Source organism: Podarcis tiliguerta (genome assembly GCF_965153285.1).
Source record: "Podarcis tiliguerta genome assembly, chromosome: 1".
Classification (NCBI taxonomy): domain Eukaryota; kingdom Metazoa; phylum Chordata; class Lepidosauria; order Squamata; family Lacertidae; genus Podarcis; species Podarcis tiliguerta.
In genome coordinates this window covers 106,949,731-106,971,439 of record NC_139534.1, presented here as the reverse complement: position 1 = coordinate 106,971,439, position 21,709 = coordinate 106,949,731, and the positions used below count along the sequence as shown (strand labels likewise).

At 43.2% G+C, this 21,709-nt stretch overlaps 1 protein-coding gene and 1 long non-coding RNA gene across 31 annotated transcripts in view; one reads left to right on the top strand and one right to left on the bottom strand.

The window, feature by feature from the left end:
- NRXN3 (neurexin 3) overlaps window positions 1–21,709 on the bottom strand; it is a 1,187,696-nt gene that overhangs the window by 717,752 nt on the left and 448,235 nt on the right. The window lies entirely within an intron of this gene.
- Window positions 17,687–20,253, top strand: LOC310681430. Of its 3 annotated transcripts, none has more exons than XR_014513269.1 (3): window positions 17,687–17,907; window positions 19,073–19,137; window positions 20,051–20,253. It is a non-coding gene; the product is annotated as an uncharacterized lncRNA (long non-coding RNA). The 3 variants fall into 3 exon arrangements; XR_014513270.1 differs by having other exon boundaries at window positions 17,687–18,087; XR_014513271.1 differs by lacking the exon at window positions 17,687–17,907 and adding an exon at window positions 18,099–18,562.

The window sequence follows — 21,709 nt, the reverse complement described above, 5'->3', positions numbered from 1 at the left end:
CTAAACACACCCAGCTCCTTCAACCATTACACATAAGGCTTGGTTTCCAGAAACTTGCCTTCCTCTGCACACATTCTGGCTTGTCAGCATCCTTATTAAACTGTGATGCCCAGATCTGGACACAGTATTCCAGGTGTGGTCTGACCAAGGCAGAATAGGATGGTACTATTACTTTCCTTGATCTAGACACTATACTACTGTTGATGTAGCCTAGATTAGCACTAGCTTTTTTTGCTGCTGCCTCACACTGTTGACTCATATTAAGCTTGTGGTCCACCAAGACCCCTAGACCCTACTAGTAAGCCAGGTGTCCCCCCATTTTATATTTGTGCAGCTAGTTCTTCTTGACCAAGTGCAGAACCTAACATTTGCCCCTACTGAAATGCATTTTGGGCCCAATCTGTTAAAGGCATCTTGAATCCCATTTCTGTCTTCTGTGGCATTAGTTACCCCTCCCAGTTTGGTGCCATCTGCAATGAGGGGATGAGCATCCCCTCAATTTCTTCATCCAAGTCATTTATAATGATGTTGAACAACAGCAGGCTCAAGACAGAATCCTGCAGCACCCCACTTGCCACTTTTTCCCAAGATGATGAGGAACCATTAGTGAGTACTCTTTGGGTTTCGTCAGTCAATCAACTACAAATCCAATTAACAGTTACCTCATTCAGCCCACACTTTACCAGTTTCCTCACAAGAATACCATGGGAGACTGTGTCAAAAGCTTTACTGAAATACAGACTACGTGAGTGTCTAGGAAAGCTCAGTCAGTATAGCATAAGACTTAGTTTAAGAGTCGGTGGTTCAAGCCCCTTGATCACTGCATTGTAGGGGTTGGACTAGACACTTGTGGTCCCTTTCAACTCTTTGATCCTTGCAATCTTACATTCACAGCTCCCCACTGATCCCCCAAGCTTGCAACTCTGTCAAAAAGAGAAATGAGATTCACCTGGCATGAGCTGTTATTGAGTAACCCATGCTGGCTCTTAGTAATCATAGCATCCTTTTCTAAGTGCTCACAGACCAACTGTTTAATTATCTGTTCTAGGACCTTTCCTGGTATCAGTGTCAAACTCACCAGTCAGTGGGTCTTCTTTTTTCCACTTTTGAAGATGAGGACAACATTTGCTTGCCTCCAGTCTGCAGGGACCTCACCTGTTCTCCAATAGTTCTCAAAGATTTTGGACAGAGGCTGTGAGATTACATCCACAAGCTCCTTTAGTATCCTTGGATGCAGTTCATCAGGCCCTGGAAATCTGAATTATTTAAAGTAGCTAGGTGTTCCATTATTATTATTATTATTATTATTATTATTATTATTATTAACCTCTCTCAAAGTCTGAGCTCATTCTGACCATAGGCCTACCTAACCTCCCCCATGCAACTGTTGGTTACTCATGTAGATTCTTCCTTTGTGATTTCCCCTTCCCTCCATTTCTTATACATGCCTTTCTTAGCTTTCAGATAATCTTTAAGCTCCTTACGCAGCCACACCAGTTTCTTTAGATGCCTCCCACTTTTCTTCCTTTGGGAATTGTCTGCATTTAAGTCCTCAATATTTCACCTTTAAGAAACTCCCATCCATCTTGGACTCCCTTCTCTTTGAGTATTTCTGACTATGGGATCTCAACCCAGTAGTTCTTTAAGCTTTTTGAAATCATCCTTCTTAAAGTCCCAAGTGCATATCTGATGACACTCAGCTTTCCCTTGCATCTGTATCATGAAAGCCAAGAGAACATGATCACTTCCTGCTAAGGTTCCCAGTACTTCATCAGTTCCTATTGGTGAGGACTAGGTCCAAGATAGATCTCCTTGTTGCTTCCTCTACCTTCTGGGAAATGAAATTGTCAGTGAGGCAACTGAGGAATTTGTTGGACCTTACATTCTTGGCAGAGTTTGAGGTCCAATGGATGTTGGGATAGTTGAAGTCTTCCATGACTACTATATCTCTCCCTTTTTGAATATTTAGTAATCTACTCTAGGAAGATATTATCCAAGTCTTCAGTCTGGCTTGAAGGTCTATAACAGACACCTACATTAAGGTCACTGTTGTTTTCCTCTCCTACAATTTTTACCCATATACTCTTACTCTGCCTTCCATGCTCCAGGTTGTAAGTGTACACATCCTTTACATATAATACTACTCCTCCCCCCTTCCTGTTTGGTCTATTCCTTTTGAACAGGTTATACCACCTCAATTTCTACATTTCAGTCATGAGTCTCATCCCATCCAATTACAGTAATGCCTATTAGGTCATATTTGTCATTCTGTATTAAGCGCTCAAAACTGTCTTGCTTGTTTCCCACTCTCTGTGCATTAGTCTAGAGACAACCATAAGTCTTTCCCTCTAGTTACTTCCTTCTTGGAGTTTCCTGCCCTTTAGCAGGTTTCTATATAGTGCCACCTCAGTTTCCTGTGCATCTATGAATCTATTATCCATTGTGGAGCTGCTTTAAAACAGGGGTTATATCTTAATGGAACCTCAGCCAGGACCAACTGGACTTTCTGTGTCACCTTTGAGAGCATTCTTCTTGTAGGATATGGCTGTGAATTTAGGACTATGAGGGGATCTCATGATTTGCTCCTGCCTTCAACATTACCCCCATGCCACTCTATAGTGTTAGAAAGACAGATACTGAATTTATTCAGCATCTCTGACTTCCTTCAAAGTAGCAAGAGAACAGAAGAAGAGGCCACGAGAAATAAAATAAAAAAGAGAGTCCACTTCAGCTTCCCCTAAGGGTAAGGGTTACAGAAACATGTGGAATTTTGAAAGACTAGAGTACATTCTAGGACATAAATCTGAGCTGCAAAGAAAGAAGCACAACTGCTGAGTGAAAAAGCAAATCAAAAGACATATATTCGCAGCAGGCGAACATCACTGAGCCACTCAGTAGGGATGGGGGCTTTTGTTATTATGAAACAACTTTTCAAAAGTTCACATCTCTGACTTTCAGCCTGAATGCACAAAAGACATACACATACAAAGGAATAACAAGAACCCCTGCTGGAAGGAGAAGCTGGTGTTCTCTTTAATGCTCTCTCATGCCTTTCAAAGGATGGCAGTAAGGAACTCAAAGGTATCAATCACTTTCACTGTGTAAAGCATTAAAGATCATGCTGAATGCTTACAAAATGGGTCATTCAAAAAAAAAAATTTATAAAAAGACACACACACCCCAAGGTATGGAGGGAAGCTGACATGTTGGATCAGAAAATGGCAGTATAGCCCAAGATGCTGGACCTCCTAAGGTTAACAAGTTGTGCTTTTTTCCACTCCCGTACAATGAACCTTAAGTGTGATCTTAGGTGCATTCCAGGGGCTGATAACCATGCAGCAGCTGCATAAGTGCTTCTCACTTGAAGTGGAGAAACACTCACCTTTAGCTCCCAGATCACACAGTCAAATCCTATGTTACCACCTCTCTGCAGCGGGGGTGGGGGGGTTAGAATAGGGGTAAGACAGAGGGATGAGCATTCAATGGAAGGACTACTAAGGTGTAGCAATATTGGGGAGTAGCAGAAACAGCTCACCAGAGCGTGAAACTCCACTGCAGTTGCCACCACAGCAGAGAATGAAAAAGTTCTACTCTGGCATTTCATTTTGCAGGTCCCCCGGTGATTGTGATAAGTGAAGATTCCAATACTGGGCGGAAAAGAACAGTGTTTTGCAGCTCTTGAGAGCCAGATTCTAGTGATGTTTCTAATGCATTTACCTGGCTCATAATGGTAATCTCTCCAGCTCACAGTGCTTTCATACATTACAAATAAGTGTCATCTCCCAACTCCCACAAATGCTTGGAATGTAAACCAAGCTTCTAAATATGCTCAGGGAACCCAGGCAGGGAACCCAAAGACGTGGATTAGTCAATAGGTGTCTGAGCATTCACTACAGTTGTCATCAGGTGCCCTGGAAAGTATATGGCCCAGAACTCCTTGCTTCTAGGCTGCTAATATGGGAACACTGTTGAGCATACTCATGTGGGATCAGTTTCCAGGGTTTCTGACATCTCTACTGAGTTCCTAGGCACATATTTGTCCAGGGCCCCTAAGAGTCTCAGGGATGCTGCCATTTCAGATGGCATGGAGGCATCACATAGAGGTTTTTGCCACCAAGTAAGTTGTGTGTGTGTGTGTTGGGGATGTACACTGTCACAACCCCAGTTATTGAGTTGTGAGGAGTTTGCCCATCACTCCCAAATGTTCTGTCATGAGTTGTACTCATGCTGATGTGTTTTTAACACATCAGTTTTAAATGGTATTTTCTTGGAATATTTATTTTTTCTTACTTCTTTAAACAATTTCCACCCAGTCCTTCATCACCAGGCAGTATCAGGGTGGGTTACGCAATAAAATTAGCCAATAAAATGCCAATAATAGCATTAAAACCTTTAAGAAAACCTAATATGCTTATTCACAGTATAAAAATAGGCTACCCCACCACATAATACCAGTTTTGAAGAGCCTGCATTGGCTGCCCAACTGCTAGAGATCTGAGTGCCTATGTACAGAGCTGTCAGTAACTTAGGGCCAGGTTTTTGAAGGAATTCCTCTCCCTATACTGCTTATGCCTGAATTTTAAGGTCTGCCAGGGAGGTCCTCTTTGTTATTCCTTCCCTAGATGAAATCCACAAATCATTGACTTAAGAAAAGGGCCCTCTTTCTGGTGGCACCTGGGTGAGGGATACCCTATGTCCTGAAGTAAAGTTGAAATTGTTGAAATTGTTTGGTTTCTTGGCTTACTACTCATCAGGCCAAAGAACTGAGAGTGGGCCTACTCAGTCATTTATAGCCCTTTCCTGAGGAACACTGAACTGCCAGTGATAGTTGCTGGTGTGGAAACTTTCATTGTGCCATGTGGTTATCTGCTCATAAATAAAGCAGTGGGTATATACAGCTGCCTCTGAGCATCACATGAGGTCAGGAACAAGACACACTCCTTGAGGGGAGTGTGATCCTGGCTACAATAGTTAAGTAGGGCCAGCCAAAATATGCTCTGGATTTGACTTAGGGGCAAAAAAGTGGATGAGATGGGCATGGCTTTTTCTGAATATATGTATATATGGAGTAGGTGATTTGTATGAAAGTCAGGTGCCAGGGAAATGGGCCATAGATGAAGGGTGAGCAAATGGAAGCAGAATGTGTTAAGTTCGTGAATTCATATTCTGAGGGTCTGGGTATAAAATAATATGGCACAGAGATTGGTTGCAAGTGATCTGGTTCTCAGAATGGGTTGCTGACCCAGATGGCTATGTTCTACCTCCACTGCCGGAGGCAGTGTGCTTCTGACTGCCCTTTGCTGGAAACTGCAGAAGCGGGGGAGTAGTGCTGCTGAGCTCTGGCCCTGTTTGTGGGCTTCCCACAGGCATCTGATGGGCAACTGTGAGAACAGAATGCTGGACTAGATGGGCCATTGGCCTGATCCAGTTGGATCTTATTATGTTCTTATGAGGCAGAAAGGATCTAGGTCTCAAAAGGGAGAAGGAGAAAGATCCAGAACCCAGGCCATCTTTGTATACAGCTAACAGGTCAAAAAGCCAGTTGAGGTTTACTGAGCTTTTCCCACCTGCCTCCTAGATCATGGATAGGCAAACTAAGGCCCGGGGGCCACATCTGGCCCAATCGCCTTCTCAATCCGGCCCACAGATGGTCCGTGAATCACCATGTTTTTACATGAGTGGAATGTGTCCTTTTATTTAAAATGCATCTCTGGGCTATTTGTGGGGCATAGGAATTCGTTCATTATTTTTTTTCCAAAATATAGTCCGGCCCCCCACAAGGTCTGAGGGACAGTGGACTGGCCCCCTGCTGAAAAAGTTTGCTGACCCCTGTCCTAGATGATCAAAGGATCAAAAATTTAAACTGGAGGCAGGAAGATGGATTAGAGGAAGTTAGTGAATCCTCTCACCCTAGGTATGAAAATGTAGCACTCACTAGAAAACTGAGATGATGTTGTGCACCACAATTCACAACAAGGGGCTGCTCTTCTAACCCACATGCATAGACCCTGGATGTGACAGCTTCAGGTTGAGGAGCTCTTAAGAGTCTCCAAAAGGAAGGATTTATTGCTCCCCGCCACCCCACATTACAGTGGTACCTCGGGTTAAGTACTTAATTCGTTCCGGAGGTCTGTTCTTAACCTGAAACTGTTCTTAACCTGAAGCACCACTTTAGCTAATGGGGCCTCCTGCTGCCGGAGCACGATTTCTGTTCTCATCTTGAAGCAAAGTTCTTAACCCGAGGTACTATTTCTGGGTTAGCGGAGTCTGTAACCTGAAGCGTATGTAACCCGAGGTACCACTGTACTCTCTCCTACCATGGAAAATATGAAGGGATTATAGATTGTGAATTAGTTCTTTGGTAGACTGCTACTGAGAGAACAACGAAATTGGCTGTGTGTATGTCTCTGTGTTAATAATAGGCAGAATATTATTCTATTAAATAACTTCCATCTCCCATACACACTGCCGGTCTCAACATCAAAGCTGGCATGATGAATGTACATATTTATACCTTAACAACTGGCTGGAGACTTGAAATGGGTTTTGTGTCCCCAGCAGCCACCCCACTCCCCACACCGCCTCCTCCTCCTCCCTCCTCTCTTGTTTAAACTCAACCTGTAAAGCTTTTCCAAAGAGCAATTTTGATTGCTGTAGCCTCTGAAGGATTTCTCGCCCTCTATTCCCTTATCCTCGAGGGGAGGAAAGGGCAAAGAAGAAAAGTGGCCTTTTGAGTCCTTTATGTTTTAACTTTTTAAAAAATAAATTTAATAAAAAGGCCCAGGATTGCTGCAAAATGAAAATGAAAAGAATAGTAATGAAACACACTCAGTCTTGCTGAGGGTAATATAACTGCCAAGTTTAACACTTTCCAGGAAGAGGAAATTCCTAACTGGATACCATAAGATCTGACTTACATGTTGCATCTTCTTCTCTCTCTCTTAAGTCTCCCCAGTGCATAAAAATTAGATGCTACCAACACATTATTTGAATGGCAGTACGTGCAACATGCTCCATGAAAAGACCCATATCTCACGAAGTCCTTTTCTCTCCAGGCTAATTGCATGCATTAGCATTCAGACAATACGTTTCTTCCTATTTTTAGACAAGAGGCGTGATGAGCAAGAGTGCATCTGGACAATATACAACAAAGTTTAAATTTGAGCCAGAGCTCGCTGCAGAACCTGTTTCCACACCAGCACTCAACCCTAGAATGTGAAAAGAAGCAATGGAAAAAATAATGCCTTTGAACAGGCACAGCGTGCACACATCTACTAGGAGGGGGGAAAGGCATCACTCTGTTTTCAGTCTGTCTCAGTTTTACATGTATTTAATCAGAAGTCCATTCTGTCTCCTTTTTATAAAAAAAAGATTGCATAAACACATTTAAATTATTTACATTTTCTCTAAAATGTACATTTTTGAAAGCATCCCGTTTTCTTAAAGCATATACTTTGGGACACATTTTCCTCAAAGTACACATTTTCCTATTAATTTTCTCTTAAATAAGATATATTTATGTGTTTTCCCTAAGATGTGCATTTTTGTACACATTTATGAGATGAGAACTGCACTGCAAAGTTAAAAGAAGTGTGCATTCTGATGGATTAACTGCATTCCTTTTAACTAGAGATGCAAAGGATTCGACCTGGGGCTTTGGCAGGCATCACACACGCTCTGCAACTGAGCCACACTCCTTCACCCACCCCAATGCAACCATTTCCACACCCAGCTCCTATGCATTTTGTATTAGGTGAATATTAGGTATTCCAGGACAGAAGACACCATTTCCAAGCAGATTTGAAGAAGAAGAAGAATTTGGATTTGATATTCCGCTTTATCACTACCCTGAGGAGTCTCAAAGCGGCTAACATTCTCCTTTCCCTTCCTCCCCCACAACAAACACTCTGTGAGGTGAGTGAGGCTGAGAGACTTCAGAGAAGTGTGACTAGCCCAAGGTCACCCAGCAGCTGCATGTGGAGGAGCGGAGACCCGAACCCGGTTCACCAGATTAAGAGTCCACCGCTCTTAACCACTACATCACACTGGCTGATCCCCAGAAAGGGCTGTAGCTCAATGGTAGATACAGAAAGCCCCAAGTTCAATCTCTAGGCAGGACTGGGGAGAGATCTCGTCCTGAAATCCTGGGGAGCTGCCACCAGTCAATCAGTGTAGAAAATACTGAGCTATAAGGACTAATGGTCTGAATCGGCATAAGGCAGCTTACTAAATTCTCAATGTAATTGAACTGACATTTGCTTTCACTGCATATATTTTAACTTTCTTTGGCCTCCATCAGTTTCCCAACAAACTGTGTCAAAATGGCAAGAAACAGAGAAAATGATGGAATCTAACTACTCAGTACTATGGATGCATCCATTTCCCATAGGTTTTAAAGAGAACCACCATTGTAAAAATCAAACATGAGTTGCAGCTATCATAAGGGGCAGAAAGCAAAGCATTTATTTTAAGATTTTTATACACAACTTCAACTGGATTTAAGTTTAAAGAAGGGAATACAGACTTAGCAAATGGACACTGATTTAGGTTTTCTTAATACAGAGAGCGCAACTTTGTGTATCTCTCCTGTGCACCAAAATCCAATATATTGTGAGGGCAGGAAGAGTGCTGTACTCTGTGAGAGATAGCAAGAATCAAACTTGAATAAATCTTCTGGAAAAACTGCTCTCTCTACTTGTCCCTTCAAGGCATTGCAAGCATTTCTATCAGAGCTAGCCACTGGGCACTAAAAAAAATATCAAGATGATGAGATTGGCCCCGCTTGACTAGGTCCTCCTCAGTGCCAGGAATTCCTTATAAATAGTAAAGTGTGCCAGGAAATGTATTCTAACTCTATATGGAAAGCTCAGGTATACCGGGCACAGAAGTTCACCACACCTGAATGTTTCCTCCTAGAGGGAGCGAGGCGGCGGCTGCTGCTGGTGCAGCAGGAGGCGGCGGCGGCGGCGCTGGTAGCGAAGGCTCTTTTCTCCTCCGTCTCCCCTTCCCTTCGCTTCCTTTCCTCGGGCAGGGAGAGGAGAGAAGGAAGCAGGTAGGGCAGCCGGGCTGTTGCGCCCCTCTGAGCCGCTGGCTTTGCTCAGATCTCCAGATCTCCCAAGTTCATCCTTCCAGCTGTTTGCTGCTATTGCTGCTCGCCCCCCCAGCCCACCCCCGCCGCTCCAGTCTGCCCCGGTGCTTGCTTTGGAGACGGGGGCGCGCGCGCCTGTGTGTGCATTATTGCTCTTTGAGAGAGACTACTTTGGAAGGCCGAAAAAAAACCCCAAACACCTTAACGTCTCGGTGTTGGAAAGTGGATCAGACCAGAATAGCCTTGTAGCCAGTGCGGAAGAAGGAGCTCTTCTGTAAAGGACACAGAAAGAAAGTTCAGCTGGAATACCATCACTCCTGCTGTGAGAGGCTGAAGGTTGAAGCCGTCCGCCATCCCCGGAGCTGCGGGGAGGGGAGCCGAGACCCAACGCGACAGGACGCCGGTGCAGAAGGAGAGCTAGTCGAAGGAGGCTGCCGGAGAGGGGGAGTTCGCCCTGTGTTCAAGAGATTTATTCCCAGTTTTCCAACACCGTCCGGAAGTATCACCACATAGTGGATGGCCGCCGAACTAGCTGCAGAGTTCGTGTTACGCTCCGAACTACAAGCTATCAAATTACAAACTACAAACAGCTATCCCAAATCTTGCCTCAATCTGGACCTCAGTCTATAGCTGGGTGGAGCTTTCGACTTCCTAAGAGGCATAGTTTTTGAAATAGGAAGAATAACCCTGATTGGTAACAAAGATTTACAAATGGTACTTACTAGAAAGAAACGTAGGGACCTGGGGATAGTGACAAGCCCATTGTTCCAGGAGTGTTATGAGAAACAGAGTAAAATCACGCAATACCTTTTACATACAAGGGACAACGAGAATGGAAATGGAAACGGGCAAAAGATGGCTGAGATGGTTGAGTTGAAGCAGGATGAGGCTCTTCCTTTTCCCTCTGCTGCTCAAGATCACTCAACCTTCTCTAGAGGAATACAGGACACGGAGAATAACAACCAAAATAGAAATACAATGAGCCTGGCCCATGAAATAGTCTTGGCTGAGATATTATCTTCAGAGCTACAGGAAGAAACCCGAAACTCCCAGAAATCCCAGACTTCATCTATGGGCTCCCAGACGGAAAACAATGACTGCTATCCTCAGGACTGGCTGCTCTCTATAAATCTGGATCTGGCAGCTATGAAAAAATACTTAACAATAACAAATGGGCTGCTTCTGACATTAGTGGAAAATTATCCCCTCCAAGCTAAAGGCTCAGAATTTCATGGTGTCAATCCACCAACCACCCCTCAAGAGCCAGAATATACAAAGCAACCAGCGACCAGCAAGTGCACACAAGGATCAGCAGCGGAAAATCATTTACAACAAGGAAAGGACATAGGGTTGTATGTATCTGTCCCTAAAACTGAATTTCCTATTGAAGTAAATCAAAAGAAGCGAGGCATCAGTAAGAGATCCCATAAGAAGAAAGCTGAAATTAAAAAGAAAAGTAAGAACATAAAAATTGCAAGGAAATCTGTTATAAACCGGCGTGCATGTAAAGTATGCTGGAAAAGACTATATAAGCTGATCCCAACAAAATCAAAAACAAACTCTAACAAACCTGCTATACATGGCAGCAGAGAGAACAACAGTGTGGATCCAGGAAAAAAGATCCAGCTGAAGTCTTTGAAAGAAACATCATCGCTGCCTAACAAAACAAGTGAGGAAACGGAATCACTACCCGGGTGCTCTATGCTGAAACCCCAAGGATCCATAAATATTAAAGAAGACTCACCCCATACCATTGATTATGGCAGATCTCAAGATGAGCCAGTAGCAGGGCAAGACTTGCCCCAGGATAAAGGATGGAAACTGATGTTGGCAGATAGGAAGTTAGCATTTCTTAACTACCCGAAGCCAAAGGGCTTCCTTACACAGGAAGAACGCTCGGTGCATTTTGTGAATACTTTAGATGATATGCTGCCAGGGAAAATAAAATTAAAGGACATTACCTCAGTAGATTTCATATTCTACAATGGATACTCTCTGCGAGTGATTGCCTCCTTCAAAGATCAAATCTTGGCTAAATATATATATAGATCAAGACATTTGCTGTTAAAGAAAAGGATAACGGTAACAAGATTCTTTGAAAACAGCACATGTTTGAAATTGTTCCCTGATGAGTTTACGACAGCTGAGATAAGATTTTCTTGTAAACCAAAGGAGGAGAGAGGACACTCAAAAGACAAACTGGAACATACTGAGCAAGGGTCCTTGAAACTAAGACAGGAGATGAGACTGCCTAATGAGGGGACGGATAACTTCTATCCAGAAGAAAAGGCATTAATAAATCAGTTTGGATTGTTGCCTTCCCTTGCCCAATCTGAGATCTTGAGAAGATTGGAGACCCTTAGAAATAAGCTAACAGAGATGAATGCTCAGGAAAAAGTAAGAGAGGAAGAACCGGCAACGGACCAATTAAAGAAAGAGAACCTCTCTGAAAAAGCCAAGACAGACCCCATGAAAGATTACTCTTATAATACCTCTGCAATTGCAGAGATAAACCTGTTAACAACAGATCTAACACAGTGCGCAAGGGACAAACTACCATCTAAGAAGGAAACCATCCTTATGGCAACCATGAAAGACTACCTTTATAATACCTCTGCAGCTGCAGAGATAAACCTGACAGCAACAGATCTAACACAGTGCGTAAGGGACAGCAACAATCTACCATCTAAGAAGGAAACCATCCCTATGACAACCACAACGCGCTCTTGGACCAGCATGAGATACCTGGATGAGGATGAACTTGGTATCAGTCAAATAGAACACCTCAAGGTAGATTCGCCAAAAAAAGGAGTTCTGATCACTAATGTTAGCACGCTGCACCCTTCAATTGATTCCATTGAGTACCTGGGCGACAATACATCTATGGACATTGCCAAAATGAATGAAATCCAACTAACAGATAAAAAGATAGGCCCAAAAAATCTTTTAAAGGCAAATTGACTAAGATCAATGTTTGGCAAGACAACGTGCAACCTTGCCTTGCTAACTTGGAATATTGCAGGTTGGCAAAAGAGGGTTTCTGACCAATCCTTTGCTAAATACATCCAGAGACATGACATTGTGTTTCTCCAGGAGACCTGGAGCACAAGTGAAGTGGAGCTAAATGGTTTTTCTGCGTTCTCCCTCCCAGGTCTTTTAAGTACTAGAGGGGGGCGAGTTAAAGGTGGGTTAGTTACCCTAATCTCAACAAGGCTAAGGGCCATATTTAAAAAACTAGACCCACTAGACCATCTGGCCACAGCTGTGCAAGTACAGTGGAGAACCCACAGCTTGCTGCTGATTAACGTATACCTACCCCCACAAAGAGAGAAAAGATTGATAAGAAACAATTGGGCTCAGTTAGAACAGTATCTTGACAAACTATCAAATCAATTTCCTGATGCCTCTGTAGTGGTGGCAGGCGACCTAAATGCCAGAACTGGACAATCTGATGAGGCTTTGTATGCCCATTTCCACGAAACAGTCCCCATTATAGAGGAAACCCACCCAATACCAGCTAGAGTCTCAAAGGATAAAGGCTGCAATTATGCCGGCTTATGCCTACTACACTTGGTCAACAAGTTGGACTTGGTTATACTAAATGGCCGTACAGAGGGGGAGAAGGTCGGAGAATTCACATTTATATCTAACAATGGCGCCTCCACAATTGACTATATAATCGTGTCGTATGATCTTCAAAACAAAGTTCTGGAATGCAAAGTGGAGGAGCGCTTAGACAGTGACCATCTGCCATTAAGTGCACTCGTAGCTGCGGGAAAGGATTTATCCTGCGCTGAGAAAATCGAGCATTCGAGCCCTACAGCTTTGGAGCTCAGATATTCGCGTATCAGATGGACAGATGAACTGCATAAGGAAATTTCAAGTAGGCTATGCTCAAAGGAATTCCTCACTAAGAGAGAAAACCTTATAACTTCCTCTAGCCATGAACTAAAGATAAATTTATTTCAGGAGTTAATTTCACTCCTTCAAGATTCCCTGAAGGAAAAAAGGAACAGGCCAAGTAGGCAATCTTCAGTATATAAAAACTCCAAACCCTGGTTTGATCAAGAATGTCAGGACATGAAGCTAAACTTACTGAAAAAATACAAGAATTATAGATCTGCCAATTTACCCCAACTCCCCACGGGCTGGTTTGAAGATAAACGAAACTATAAAATTCTGATCAAAAACAAAAAACTCCTGGCACAGAAAAGAGAATGGAAATGCCTAATAGATGCATCCAGAGAGAGAGATTCGGCCACCTTCTGGAGACTGGTAGCAAATGGAGTGCGATCTACTTCCTCAGAAGTGGAGTATACTATACCTGCAGGGACTTGGGAGGCATTTTTCCAATCTTTATATCCAGCTCTGCCTTTGACACAGCCACTAATACAGTGTGCGGCAGGTGATGAGCGGCCCCCGGTGTCGGTTGCGGAGATTAGGAGGCTTATTCAGGCACTCAAACATAGAAAAGCCCCGGGAGCAGATAATATCTCTCCTGAGCTTCTCAAAGCCAATATTGACTGGTGGGCCCCAGTCCTTGCCACCCTTTTCACCAGCATAGATCAAACAGCAATAATACCAGAGGACTGGGGATTGGCAATCATCGTTCCCATATTTAAGAAAGGCTGTAAACTTGATCCAGCCAATTACAGACCAATCAGTCTCTTAAGCATCATCAGCAAACTTTATGCAACTCACTTACGTGAAAAGTTTGCGGACTGGCTGGAACAGGAGCACATCTTAAAGGAAGCCCAGGCTGGTTTCAGGGCACATAGATCAACTCTAGACCAAGGACTGGTATTGCAACATCTAGTGGAGAAATACACCTCAAAGAAAGGAGGCTCTCTCTATGTAGCCTTTATAGATTTCAAATCAGCTTTCGATTCGATACCCCGGCACAGACTTTGGGAAAAATTAAATGCCACAAACATCGATAGACGTCTTTTGCTTCTTATCCGTAGACTACATGAAAATACTCGGATCCGTGTTAGATGCGACCGTTATGGGAACCTATCAAAGGAAATCCAAAGTTTCCATGGTGTCAAGCAAGGCTGTGTTCTTGCCCCTATTCTATTCAACTTCTATATAAACTCCTTAGTCGGAAAGATGGAGGAAGCAAGTACTCATTCCCCAAACCTAAACAATATACCAATCCCAGTCCTTTTGTACGCAGATGATGCGGCACTTATTTCCTTCTCTTGTGTGGGTCTAAGAAAACTTTTACGAGCTCTTACAGAGTACTGCGAAGCTGAACACCTAATAATAAATTACACTAAATCAAAAATTATGGTGTTCCCCAAGAGAAAACTCCGACATAAATGGAAAATTAATAACCAACCTATTGAGCAAGTAACATCTTTTAGATATCTTGGAATAATTTTTGATGAGAAGGGATCTTGGTGCCATCAGATTAAGAATTCCATTGTAAATGCGCAAAGATCTTTTAGAGCTATCATAAGATTCTTTTACAGAAAAGGAGGTCAATATGTTCCTGCCGCCTCCCAGGTCTTTGTTGCAAAAATACTTCCACAACTGATGTATGGCACCCAGATATTTAATTGCCAAAAACTCAAGTCCCTGGAATCTGTACAAACTAAATTTTACCGCTCCCTACTAGGGTTACCTACCTGTGTCTCCAACACTGCCATTAGGCTGGAGGTAGGTCAACTCCCTATTAATGCCAGGATATGGATCCTGAAGATTCACTTCTGGCTAAAACTCATATTTTTCCCAGTGGGAGTGGCTCCATTGACTTTACTAGACCCGTTCCAGTCTAAATGGAGATTGTCGCTTTATGAAAAATTGAAGGGCCTGGGGCTTTCCCCACAGGAACTTATAGCCGCAGGTTTTGAAAAGGCTAAAATGATGGTGAGCCAGCGAATAGGAGATATAGAGCTTCAGGACCATATGAGCAAGATAGATAAATATCCAGCTATCCAAGATTATGGAAAAGGGTTTAATCTAACCCCATATCTGCTGGATCTACAAATCGCAAAATATAGGCGGGCGTTTACCCTTACCAGATTTGATGTACTGCCATCTGCCTTACTAAAGGGCAGATACGAGGGCACACCCTATGCCGAACGAGTTTGCCCATGTGGTCTGAAGGAGGCGGAAACGGCTTCACATGTGTTGTTACACTGCGACCTCTACGGGGATATCAGGTCACTGTTTATCTCCCCTATCGTTCAGAAATTCCCAGGTCGATCTGAATCTCAGCGGCTGAAAATCCTACTAGGAGATAAAAACCCAGAAGTAACACTGAAAGTGGCCAAGTTTTCTGCGGCCGCGATCAAGCGGAGGGCATTAGTTGTAAAAAAGTAAAAGATCTGACCCTTGGACAAGCCCCCCCCCTTTTTTAAAGTCTACACATATATTGTAGCGCATATATGAGTATATATGTGCGTGTGTGTGGGTGTGTGTGCATATGTGTATTGTTTTTATGTATAATTTTACAACTTTTAATTGACACCATCATTCCCTCGTAAACTACTGTTGTTTTTATGTTTTTTTCTTTTCTTCTGGTCTATGACCGTAATAAACTTATTCAAACATTCAAACATTCAAACATTCCTCCTAGAGGTCATGATCCAATCTAGAAGTGCACAGTTAATATCCCTTTATGCAATGTATAAGTTTTCATGATTCTTCACTAGCACTAGTTAGTCAACAAGTACTTCCATTGTTTCAAATACCTTTTGTCCATCTGGCAGCTACTTCTTCTCCACCCCATCCATGGTCTCAATTTCCCAAGCTGCCATTCAACCCAACTGGTTGGGTGACCATTGTGATTTTATTTATATATTTCGGTGACATCACTGTGTCAGATGTGGCACTGTGATGTCACTGAGAAAACCATACAGGCAGCCACATTCAAGCCAGAGGAATCTACTGTCTTGGCAAATAAGGCCAATGGGTGCAGAGACAATACATTTGCACTGAAAACCAGGCATGATAAAAAAAAGAGGGGGTGCTTTCTGAATCCATGAATATGAAAACACACAAAAGTAATTTTGTCTCAACCAAATCAGTGTTTATCTAATATTGGAGATGGGGAAACAAGGCATCTTTCAACAAAGCCTACCCCAGTACATCTTTCAAGGGGTTGTCCTTCTTTGCAGCTTAGTGTACAATACAGCATGCTAACCTTTATATTTACTTTGCAAGTGCAAATGTTGGCTCACTTGGAGCAAGTAATGGAAAAAGGAAGACAGCTCAGTAAGATCTCATGGTTGCTTTTGGCCATCAATTAGAAGGGACAATAACTGGAAGAATGCTAAAATAGTCTGCCACTCCCCTTTGACGTCTAGGATGCTGCTAAAGGGGCAACAAACTCCCATTGTTTTCATTCTGCTTAACAACATAACATTTGCTAGTAACCACAAAACATCCATTAAACTAGGGGTAGCCCCTCCAGATGTTGTTGGGCTACAACAGCCACTATCCCTATGTTGGAAATGCAACAGCAGAGATTATTCAGTGTATAACTCCAGAGTTAATGCTGTTCTCAGGGTTAGACAACTATTCATGTGTGTGTGTGTGTGTGTAGGTGTCACTTAGAAACTAGGCAGAGTGAGATAGCATGTGTTCTGATTGGCTGTGTCGTTCTGATGGAGATTCTTCACTCTGTATGTTTGGTTGAATGTTCCCATTAGGCACAAGGCCTGAAGTCAGAATGACAAAACCTGTTTCCTCCCCCTCAAATTATGCCGTTTTTGTTCAGTTTTCATGTTTAAAGCATCAGGATTTCTTTCCCCCTTCGGACTCATATCTGCATTATTAAAGTGAATTGGCTAACACCCTGTGCTTTATGGGAATTATATTCCACGTAATAGAACTACCTATTATACTCTACACTACAGGCCTTAAAGAAAACCTCCATCACTGCAGTCTCCAGTTAGCATTCAAATGGATTTAAGTTCTGAAAGGTCAGTCATGTGAAGTGGCAATGCAAGAAAGGTATGTAGAGGATGGGATGGCACAGCCAATCCTTCTCCAACTTGCATATCAGGAGAAAGGAAAAGAGGTGTCTGCTATACAAAGCAGCAAATAGGCCAGGGTAGGGAATATTCCCTAATTCGACTGTGGGCAACCTTCTGGGGGATGTCATGGATCAGCATGGCCAGAAGCAAAGGCAAGCAGAGCAACCTACTTGCTTTTGTCAAGTAGGCCACACACAAGTCACAAGCCCCACACAGCTCTCCAGCCTCAGCTTAAGATTTCAAGTGGCAATTTATCAAGCAATGGGAACAACTTTTCCACTAGCAGAATCACTACAGTGGTTCATTGTACAACCCCCACAAACAAGACACAAAGGTGCTGCCATCCACTGATAAATATTGGATAGTCTCTGCAGGCCACCCAAAAGGGCTGCCTCCATAGCTCACAGTTTATCCTCCTTTGTTGTACACATGCAGTGGAGGAGAGAGCTGTTGGAGGTTCCGTACGACCGAGCTGAAATAGCTCTCTCCACTTCGTACTTCGGAATCCATCAGGCTCTCCTCCTCCGACAGTGATTAGCAACCTAAGCCTTTAATGAGGCTTCAGGCACGCTCCCATTATGAAGAGTATCCAAGCAGCAGAAGGAGCCAAGAAATGTGTGCTACATTGCTACATTTATTTCTAACTACGCAGGACAGAAAAGAAAAGCATCTGCTCTCTGTGAGAGTCAGTGAACAACTGAACAAAGAAACAGGAAACCAGTAACATCAACATACGTCTCCCGTGAGACTTCCAACAGTCTGGAATGTAAACAGAGTCTTGTGACTCCAAAAGCTGAACAGTGGCATAACAGAAATCTAACAAGAGCTTGGTTGGTGGGTATGGCTTTGCTATACAGTGGTACCTCTGGTTACGAACGGGATCCTTTCCGGAGGCCCAGCCACATCCCAAAAACTTCATAACCGGAGGAGCCCTTCTGCGCACGCATGCATGTAACCCGAGGGTCCACTGTATTGGCTGGGGTGCCATCTTGAATAAAATATTGGGTGGTCCAGGTAAGCCCCACCCTGCATAACTGATCACATAACGCAGTGCACGCACACCATTTGAATGCCAATGCCCATCAACTTTGGGGGTGCCCGCCCCCTCAAATATTTTTTGGGGGGTGAAGTCTCCTCGGCCCCAAGGAGTTGTCTCCTATGCTATACAGGAAATTCCACACATGCCCTTTTCATTTTGTTTAAACAAATAAATCTGTCCACTCCTATGTTGGTGGGAAACATGGGCATGTATTCCCCCCCCCCCAAAGGAAACTGTTTCTAAAAGAAAGTACTCAAATACTAGCATGTCATCATCTGACCCACAACGGGCCGAGATCTTTGCCCCAATTCATCGCAGTAGAGCCAATGAGGTGAATAAACGAAGGGAGCAAATGACAGAGGAAGGGAAGCTGCTGGTGCCACTCTGAAAATCTTTGCTTAGACATAGTAGCAGTTACTCTTGAGGAACCTGTTTACATTCACTGAGCAGGTGCACAAGCTTTTGAGCAGCTCACTTTCTCACTTGGGCAGGCTTGGAAAGCATGTGATCTCCCAAGCCAATGTTACTAAGACACAGTAACCACATCTTAGTTTTTACAGCCCTAATCAAGAAGTAGAAGGGGAGGCTGGTGGCCCTTGGTAGGCCATGTTTGGCTCAGCGGGCCACAGGTTGTGCAAGGCTGGTCAGTGTGGATGTTACTGTGGTAAACTCCCTTGAGGATGCTGAAATTGGAAAGTCACATGCTTAAATGAGGGTGGAAGAAAAGTGCACAATGGACAAGAAGTATGTGAGTAGAAGTGGTTGTGTCCTGCTTGTTTCATCTTGTGTCAGTCTCCCTTTTAAGCCTAAACTGACTCTCATTTAGGGCTCTGTACCATATCTCATGGTGCTGAACATGGTAAACTAAGAACTACATAACATTTGCTTTAATTAATGAATACAGTCCTCAGAACTATTGGTAACTTAACTCTAATTTACTTGCTTTTGTTTCTGCTCCAGAGTAGGTGATCTGAGGATTGCAGTATACAGTGTGCCATGAAAACTTCTTTGGGGAAAACATAAAGGTAAAGGGACCCCTGACCGTTAGGTCCAGTCACAGACGACTTTGGGGTTGCGGCACTCATCTCGCTTTATTGGCCGAGGGAGCCGGCGTACAGCATGTGGTCATGTGCCCAGCATGACTAAGCCGCTTCTGGTGAACCAGAGCAGTGCACGGAAATGCCGTTTACCTTCCCACCGGAGTGGTACCTATTTATCTACTTGCACTTTGACGTGCTTTTGAACTGCTAGGTTGGCAGGAGCAGGGACCGAGGAATGGGAGCTCACCCTATTGCGGGGATTCAAACTGCTCTGTGGTTTAGACCACAGCACCACCCGCCACTTAATTTAATTGCAGTGTCAGGGGATACAATGCAGGTGCCTTATGTCAAACTGACAGTATACAAGCCAGTTCTTTATATAAGTGCTCCCTGGAGCAAAGGGTCTACGGGAATCTCCTGTCTATAGAAAATTTCAACAGAATTGCTCGTAACTTCCTGAGGATGCTATGTGGTAATGTTTATTACACTAACTTTAATGTCTGTAAACCTTTTGCTTATAAGAGTATTATCAGCAATGTAAAGATGGCATATTTGCTACTTTCATAACATGCTGACATCCCTTGATCAAGTAGGAAAAGTCAAACTTGCATTTTTTACCAAGACAATCATAAATACCCCCACCCAGTACCTCGTGCTTTCTATGAGCTATATTTAAAGAAAGGAGAAATGTCAACTTAAAACTGTTGTGCCCATTTGTGAAAGTGGACCCTGTGTACAAAAGGACACTGGAAGTCCATTTTAGATGCCCTACTGCTGCGAAAACATCTCCTTTACTGTACAAGAGCTTCAATTTAAGTAGCTACTTTGCTTCCCTGTTGATCTGGAAGCAGCAATCTTTTCCTCCCTTGATTATGCTTTCCCCCGCCTTTTTTTACAGAACCAACTTCTCTTAGAAAACCTGAAATGAATTCTACACTGCTTACCTGTGCAGACACCCCAGAAAGAGAAGAATATTCTGCTTACAGCGCCAAGTTAACATATATATAAGTGCAGATCCTTGTATCATTATTGTAGTTGTTTATGTTATTGACTTCCCTTTAAAACAATCCAGAACTTTCACAATAAACTCCCAGTGAGGCAGCCATGTTAGTCTGTTGCTGAATAACCAGCAAAGAGTGTTGTGGCATCTTAAAGGCTAGCAAATTTATGATGGCATAAGCTTTCATGCGCTTTGTGGCACAATAAATATGTTAGTCTTCAAAGTACAAAAAAACAACAACCAAAAAACCACACACAAAAACCCTTTTGTTGTTTTAGTGAAAAACTGGCATCACAAAGGAAATCAGTCAGCAAACAACTGTTATGATCATCATCAATGGAATTACCATCCCAAAAAGAAAACATTCAGCATGGAACGCACTTTAACTTGTACAAAATTAATCCAGAATATGCACCAAAGAGTTCAGAAGGACCTACAGGCCACATTCAACTCCTTCCAACACATATTAATCACAAGAGCAGCATTACCTGTTCTTTCCAGTGCACCAGGCAGGCTGACTAACTGCCCTGTGTGGGAGAGCCATCTTACCTGATTCAGGAGCATCTTTCCACTGCAAAATGATGGCTGCATTTCATGCTGCTTAGGTTCCTGATATAAAATGAGCATCGGTGGAACAGATTAGAATCCTACTGCATTGCTTGCCTACTGCAGGGTCCAAAAGCAAGAGACAGCTTTGGAATTAGAGCTCCATAAGCAGCAGAGAAATAACTTACCTTTCAACCTATTAGTAGGAAACCTGTTTTGACAAAAACCATTGGCAGAAGGATACCCAACATATATCCAAAAGTGACTATGCTTTTCTTTCTCTTTTTGTTAACCAGGGTGGATGTGTTTTAGCTGAGTGATATGTTCCCCCCCCCCCCCTCAACATTTGAATTCACACCAGCAGCTTTGGCACTGCCAGAAACATTGCTGCTTTCAATTTTAAAATGAAAACACTGGTGCTATGCAACACAAGAGCGAAATTAATTCAGAGCTGCACAGACTGTATTGCATAGCTGAAGGAATGTTCTAACCACCTGTTTATGAGCAAAACTCAGTCATAAAACCAGCTGTGAGCAACAAACAGCAATGACAAACAACAATTTCTCACTCCTTTTGAAATGCATAATGGCATCTAAATCACACAGCATCACAGGAGTACTCTGCAAGGATGAGACGATTGTAATTGACATAGCTACCCATATGCCCTTCTCCACTATGTGGTGTGTTGTTGAGCTATAAAACTGGTTGTGTTTAAGAGAAACAGAGCTTTTAAACCCCAAGGTGAGAGTGGAGACGACCACAGATAGATTTCTTACCCTTACGGCGCCTAGATTGCCTCTCCGGAGAATGCAAGGTAGGATTTATAACCTCAGACAAGCAGTATCCACCGCCATACACTGAAATAACACTGTCAAAACATTTCACATTCACATTGGAGGATGGGGTTCAGACTGGAAGGAAGGTGGAGCAAAGTACAGATGAACAAGGAAAAGGTGTTTAGGTGCTTAGAGGTGAAGGCAGTTAAACCATCCAATGTATACTGTCAGCAAC